Here is a 7,943-nt window from a genome sequence, read left to right on the forward strand (position 1 = left end):
TTTTATTAAAAAAAATTATAAATTATTTTTTAATTACTTGGCACAAAAATTCACGAAAAATAGCGACGGATATTAGGACGTTGGTCGTCGCTTTTAATAAAAAATAAATAAAAATTAAGATTAAACTAAAAAAGCGATGGCCAACGTCGCTTTTTAAAGCGACACAGTCCGTCGCTTTTTTATGCGTCACTTTTTAGCCATTTTTTAGTAGTGGATGATCACATACTTGTCCGTAAAATTTTACGAAAAAGTAGCCATTCCCCATTCATGTGGGGGATTGTTGGGTTCTAGATCAAAAGTGTGAATGGAAAATGGAGGGAATCAAGCGAAGGAAAAAATTGAGTTAACACTCAAAAATGGAAAGCGTACTAAAAAAATGGAAAGTCTACAATTCTCCCACATTGGTGGGACAAGGAAACTTTCAAGTGTTTATATTAAGGAATACTTGATACAAGAACCAAGAGGCTCCTCGCGCCGTCGCCGTCATCACTCGGCTTGGGGTTCGGCTTTGAATTCGGATCCCAGATTCGGATTTAGATTTGGATTTGTCAAATGATCGATCGATGAGATCTATATTTTTTGATAAAATTTATTTGAACATTCCAAAAAAAAATAAAGGAAAAATGCAATCAATTTTTGTTTGTAGTTTTTGAACCTCCATTAACGTGCATGCATGCAGTGCAGAAACAATTGTAGAATGCGAAATGCTGTTTCGAAAGGGATGCAACCCTTCGACGGAATGACATACTGATTTGGGAAAGGAGATGTCAGTTCGGATGGTTATGACTGTCCAGAAAAAACATAATGATTCGATGAACAAACATGACTGTTCAGAAATGATACATCTTTTCGGTAAACCATTGCCACCTTTCGGAAGGGGCACCTAATCAGTATATAAACCTGTATTTTACCACAGGTTTAGACACAAAAAATTACTGCATTAAAACACTTCTTACTTTCTGAAATACTCTGTGTGATCATCTAATCGTTGAGTGAGTTCGAAGAGAATCTGATCATTTGAGGTACCACTACAGTCGGATTGTTAGGCCATTTTATCCTAGGAGAAAAATCCCGTAACCTCGGGTACTTGAGGGGAATTATTTCCTTAAGGACACTTCGTAAAGTCGGAGGACTTGACCTTTTTTTGTTTCATCTAATTTTCTGACAAACACACCTCTTTGAAAAGTCTTTTTGATCTTTTGTTGAGGGTGTTATATAACTTCATAAGTGTTCTTGTTTTATACTTGAACTTGTGTTGAAGTTGTTGTGCCTAAATACAGATTTTGTGTACCCTTAAAACAACACTGGATTGGTACGTGCCTTTGTGTCCTCTTCACACTTTTAATATTAGTAGTCGTTTGGCCATAGAAATTTTTTTCTTTTTTTTGGAAAATTATTTTACTTTAGTGAAAAAAGTGAAAACACACACTGTTTGGCCATGACAAATTATTTTCCAACTCCAACTCCGAAAAATTATTTGGAAAAGTGAAAACAAGTTTTACTTATTTTCACTTTTTTCACACATACTTCTCTCACAAAATTTCAAAAACAACTTTAATTTATATTCATGGCCAAACACAACTCCAACTCCAACTTCATCTTCAACTCCAACTCCAACTCCAACTCCGGAAAAAAGTAATTTTCATGGACAAATGAGGCCTAGTGTCCAAAAATGAGTTACATGCCATGAGTTTCCATTGTTCTCACCATACCAGGATTTTATTTACGATTTGAATCTGACACCTCTAGGTAGGGAGATCCTATCCATCCTACCACAACCCTCAGTAGTGGTCTGCTACAAAAATTTGATGACATAATACGTCCATACACGTCTCTTACCTACTAGTTTTTTCTCACGTGTATTGTGTTTGTATCCAATATCAGTGAATAGTCTTTATTGAGCACTTTACTGCATTTTGTTTTCCATTGTTTTGAATCTTGAAACTAGTTAGACTTGCACTCTTCAACCTATTAAAATTGTCTACTAAGACACCCAACAGTAAATAACTAAGTGCGTAATGTAAATAAGACAAGTTTTTACGCAGAAAAACTCCTTGCTAAAGGGAAAAAAAAAACACGACCCACCTCTGGGATTTCTTTCAAAACACTTCACTAAAACAACGAGAAATTTTAAGTTAAAAAACAATTATAACCTAAGAGACTAAATCCTAGCTACTTAACAACCTACAATCAACAAGATTGTAGCTACTACCTCGAAGCTAAACTCTTAGCCTAAAAGTTGAAGCTTTTCTCTGAAAAATGTCAAAAAGTGCTTCTTGAATAAGCGAATAAGGAAACAACTCAAAACATCTAAGAACAAAATTCAGACAAACTAAAGGACCAAACCAAACTCAATTGCTTGAACTTGTTTCTTCAGAAAAGAAAGCATACACCATGGACACATTCAAATGTTGAAATCATAACACCAATGTGGCAAGCCACACTCCTATCGACTCCGCCATATTCATCACAATAACTAGCTGATCAAGCAATCAAAAATCAAAAGGTGATGAATTTTGATTCGTGGCTGCCTTTTTGTTGGATTGCAATTCATCCATTAGGGAAAAAAAACCACTAGTAAATAAGATTGTGGATCAAGAATGTTGAAGATTCAAGTGAAAAAAATTATGTTTTAAAGCATTGACACATGTCTAAATACAACAAGTTAATTTACCTTCCTCAAATATATTACTCCCTCCGTTTCAGAATAAGTGAATTGTTGGGGTATTTATTGGTGTTTCAAAATAAGTGAATCATTGAAATTTTTTTCCAAGTTTTCCCATTTGACAACCAATTAACTTTTGAAAAGGTATTACAAGGTCAATTTTTTTTAGGGTAAAAATGGAAAGTTGTGTTAAATTTATATATTTAATGTTTTTTCCTTAATATGTGTGCCAAAATCCAACAATTCATTTATTATGAAACGGAGAGAATACCATTTAAATCAACATTAATTATCCTTGAAATACCAGCAATATTGTTGTTCCTTTAGTAGGGTAGCCTAATCAAATGGGATCATATGAATAATGAGATTCATTGAAGTAAACATATTTGGGAAGAACAAAAGAGAAAAAAAAGGATAGATCATATATGATATTTGCAATAAGGAGACTCACTTGAAACTTTTGTTAGATTAGCTTACATTCAAAGATGCACCAAGACCTAGAAAAGAAGGGGTGAATCTAAAAAATAGACCTAAATTGGGTGGCTTTCAAATTTTAGCCCCAAATAAAAAAGCTTCGTTAAAATAGCCTTTCCTATTAACTAATATTTTTTGGACAAAATTGCCCCTGATCGATGAAGTAAATTACATAAATGATCCTTATAATGGATAACAACTCCATATTATATCTTTCAACTTTTTTTTTCTTTTTAATTTTACTTTGATATTTCTTTTTTATTCTCTTTTTATTTTTATTTTTCTCAACCCTTTTTTCCCCTTTTCCTCTCAACTTTTTTCTTTTTTCTTTTTCTTTTATATTATTTTTATTTCTTCTTTCCTACTTTTTTTGTTCTTTTTAGTTTTTTCTCAATCCTTACTTTTTTTTCTTTACACCTTTCAACGTCTACTTTTATAAAAAAAAACTTTTTTTATCTTTCAATGATTTTTTTCTTTTTAAATTTTTATCGACCTTTATTTTTTTTATCAACCTCTATTTTTTCCTATTCTCTCTCAACTTCTACATTTTCTTTGATTTTTATTTTTTTAATTATTTTCTTCTTTTTCTGCAATTTTTATTATTTTTGTTCTTTTCTTTGATTTCTTCCATTCAAGTTACATCTCGTGAGCAAGAGTTGACACTATCTCATTATAAAGGCAAGACTTATGACTTTCGAAAAATAAGCTACGTTTCATGGGAAAGAGATGACACTACTACATTGTAGAGGCAAGACTTTTTACTTTCAAACAACAAGTTATGTTTCATGGGCACGAGTCGACACTGCCATATTGTATTTTAATTTATGAGATATTTTATAACTCTTACATTAGAGGAAAAACTTATCTCAGGGACTTTCAAACAACAAATTATACCCCACAGGCAAGAGTTGACTCTACCGCGTTACTACAACTATTGCCTTAGAGGCAAGACTTAGCTCAAGGACTTTCAAACAACAAGTTATGTTTCATGGAAAAGAGTCGACACTACCACATTGTATTTTGATTTATGAGATGTTCTACAACTATTGTCTTAGAGGAAAGACTTATCTTAGGGACTTTCACACAACAAGTTATACCCCACGGGCAAGAGTTGACTTTACCACGTTGTAATACCCGTGCTTATTCCTAGCTAGAAATCATCTCAAGGATGCTAGTAATTGCTTTGAAATACAAATATATTTTTGTACCTGTGGTATTTTTGAGATTTTTGCTTTCTATCACGTGAAAAATTGAGTTAGATTTCTAACTATACCAATTTTTTCCAAATCTGACGCCGGATGAGAAAGTTATGTATGTTTTACTTAGAACTGACTGAAACGCGCAGGTGCAACATCCAAGTTGACAGACCGCCAAACAAGTGATGGACTGCCATTTTGACCGTCACAGCTAAGGCAGTAAGGCCACGTTCTGGATAAGGATTAACGGACGAGTTGATGGACTGCCAGATTTTTGACGGACCGTCATCCAGGCCGTAAACTCTTATCCAGTGAACCCTATTTTTGGTCCATGAATGATGGTCAAAATGATGGACCGTCAAGTTCCTGACAGACCATCAGTCGGGTCATTACATGCCACATTTAATTTACTTCAAGGCTATTTTAACAGGGGTATTTTGGTCACTTACCACTTGCCTATATAAATATACCCAGATGAATTCGAATTCAGCCATTTTGCTCATTATTATTTCGCAAAAAAAACTAGGGTTTCTCTCTAAATTTAATCGCCAAGAACAAGATCCAATCTTCTTCAAAAATCAAAGGATTTCAAATCCTTCAAGTTCAAAAACATCAAGAACCTTGAGTCAGGTATGCATAATGTTCATCTATGGGTCTATTTCGTTCATAGAGCTCAAGAACCATGTTTTAAATATTATTTTGTGATTGTCTTGTTGTGATATGAGCATGTACATGTTGATGATTGTTGTTTAAGTTTCAAGATGATATCTAAAGGTGATTTCATGAAGTATATGTGTTTGTTAGTTGAAACCCATGATCCTTATGTGGCTTAATATGGTAAAATTCATGAACACACTTAAGTTAAAAGAATGCATGCAAAGTGTTTGATAATATGCCTAGATAATAGATTCATGTCCCTTGATTTAATAGTGCTTAAATGACAAGTCCATGCTTTATGCTTGACGATTTCCCATGAATTCCATGTGAGTGATATGCGTTGTTGTTGTGATATGGATTGAACATGATATTGAAGCTATGCAAGTATATACATGTTTTATGAATTTTACTTCCATGTGTAAGATGTTTAGAACTATGATTAGTATGAAATCCCCTACTTATGATATGGTAAATTATGGACTCTACTCTTACGATCAAGTCAGTCATGTGTGTCAGTTTCCTTCTATTGAGTCCTGGGGGTACTTGTACCCGAAAGATATAGCTATATGCCTAGATCCATGTCATTTTATCACGATAATCTCAGTAAGCCATGATCTATAGAACTCAGTCGATCATGTAACTCAGGAAACCTCAGAAATCTCATGATTTCAGTTAATTCTCAAATTGTAGCACTAATCCATCAGTCAACAGAAGTCAGTTACTCAGTCCATGTACCATCAGTTAAATCACGTTCAGTCTCTTTAGATGGGAGTAGAAGTTAGCATCAAGTGAACCCAAGGATGGGAACTCACCTGCCAGTTTAGGGTATGATTCTTAGTAATCATCCTTATGTTCCAAAACTACGTAGCCAACGTAGGTTGAGACATCTTAACCTGTTAGATTAGGGTTGATGAGGTGGCTTAATCCGTTAGTTTAGGGTTCCTACCATTCTCATTTTGAGTACCTGTCAGCTAAGGGTCACTCACAGCTGTCCTTACCAGTGGTGCGGTATTGACACCCTTCTAGTCGGGGTAGAGATTGGACCCCAACTTAGCTATGTGCGTTATTGGGGCATGTCGGTCAAACAACTACCTCCCACAGTTTTAGTCCAAGTCGCAGTAAAAGAACTCAGATAGTTCTTTAGATTTTAGTATATCAGGACTGTCAGATACCATCAATTTAATTACAGAATGGAACATAGATAGTTCCATTAGATTCAGGACTGTCATACACAGTCATCTATGTTGTTAGTTCCATTAGATTCAGGACTGTCATACACAGTCATCTATGTTATCAAAATTTTAGTATTTTTCATGCTAGATATCAATAGATCATGTATTAGTGTACAGATCTAGATATCACGTAATCATGATCTTAGTTACTACGTATGCATGTTTGCACTCTTACGTTCATATCAATCAGTCAGTTAGCATCGTTCATGCATGTAAACCCTTTTGCATGTAGCCTACCTCACTCGTATACTAAGTAATCTCAGTTGTACTGACGCATTTGTGCTATGGTGCTTTCTTTTACGTTACAACATAGGTTCACAGATACGAGCTCCAGATCAGCAGTAGCAGTAGCATTCCAGTCGCAGAGTTGCAGTGAGTCCTCATCCATTCTAGGATAATATTATTTACTTCATTTGTTAATTTAGTTTAGTTTTGCTAGACGGAGTTAGTTGGAGACACGTTTCTTCAACTCCTTATTCAGACAGTATTAGAGGCTTTCAGATTTAGCTGAGATTTGATTCAGATTTCAGTTGTTTTGGGTATTCGTTACCCCATATGGATGTTATGATTTGTCAAATATTCTATGCATTTGAACCTTATGGCCTATTATTGTTTCTGCATTATTATGTTATATATTGCAATATACAGGTACAAATATCAGTCATGTGTTAGCTTGCGGTCCCTCGGGATCATGGGCATCGTGTAGCGATCCGGTTCAGACAACTAAGGCATTACAAACTTGGTATCAGAGCCAAAGGTTCAATAGAGTCCTAGGAATTTTGAAAGCCGCATCTAGTAGAGTCTTGTGCATGGGTGTGTTGCGACCACATTTATGTGCAAGATAATATAAGATGTTTTAGGAATAGTTTCCCTTATTTTGATATTCATATCATGCTAGTGAGCATATTGTCAAGTTAAACTTTTAGTCTAATCCGTTCTTCTCTTATTTTAGAATATGCCTCCAAAGAGAAGAAACCAGCCAGCTCCTCAGCCCGAAGATCCTTTGGGCGAACATGTTTCTCATGCAGAGTTTAGGGATGTATTCACCACACTTGATCAGTCTGTGGCTTCCCAAAATGAATGGCCACCAGTTATTCCGGCCAATCCAGTGTCCAACTCTGCCACAACTAGGATTTAGGACTTCACCTGAATGAACCTCTATCTTTCTTTGGGTCTAAGTCCGATGAAGAACCTCAGGAATTCACTGACCAAGTCTAGAAGGTCATAGACATCATGGGAGTTACTTTTTGTCAGAGTTCCAAGTTAGCCACATACCAGTTATAGGATGTTGCTCACACTAGGTACAAACAGTGGAAGTTTGAGAGGTTAGAGGTTGTAGGTCCTATAGAGTGAGAGAAATTTGTCACGACTTTCTTAGATAGATTCTTTCCCCAAGAGCTGAGAGAGCCAAAAGTTCTAGAGTTCATCAACCTCGGACAGGAAAATATGATGGTTAAGGAGTATTCTCTCAGATTTACTCAGCTAGCTAGATGCTGAGTAAGATGAGCAAGTGGTTGCAGACAACAGGGCTAAGATAAGCAAGTTCGTGTCAGAGGTAAATAATAGCGTTGTAAATGAGTATAGGTCTGCAATGCTAAATAATGATATGACTTTAGATAGGCTCATGATCAATAAATAGAGGAGTAGAAGATTAGGACTAGAGAGAGGCAGAACAAAAGAACAAGGTCAAACAGTTTCAATTTTGCTCAACCAAAATTA

Source organism: Capsicum annuum, chromosome 7 (genome assembly GCF_002878395.1).
Source record: "Capsicum annuum cultivar UCD-10X-F1 chromosome 7, UCD10Xv1.1, whole genome shotgun sequence".
NCBI lineage: Eukaryota > Viridiplantae > Streptophyta > Magnoliopsida > Solanales > Solanaceae > Capsicum > Capsicum annuum.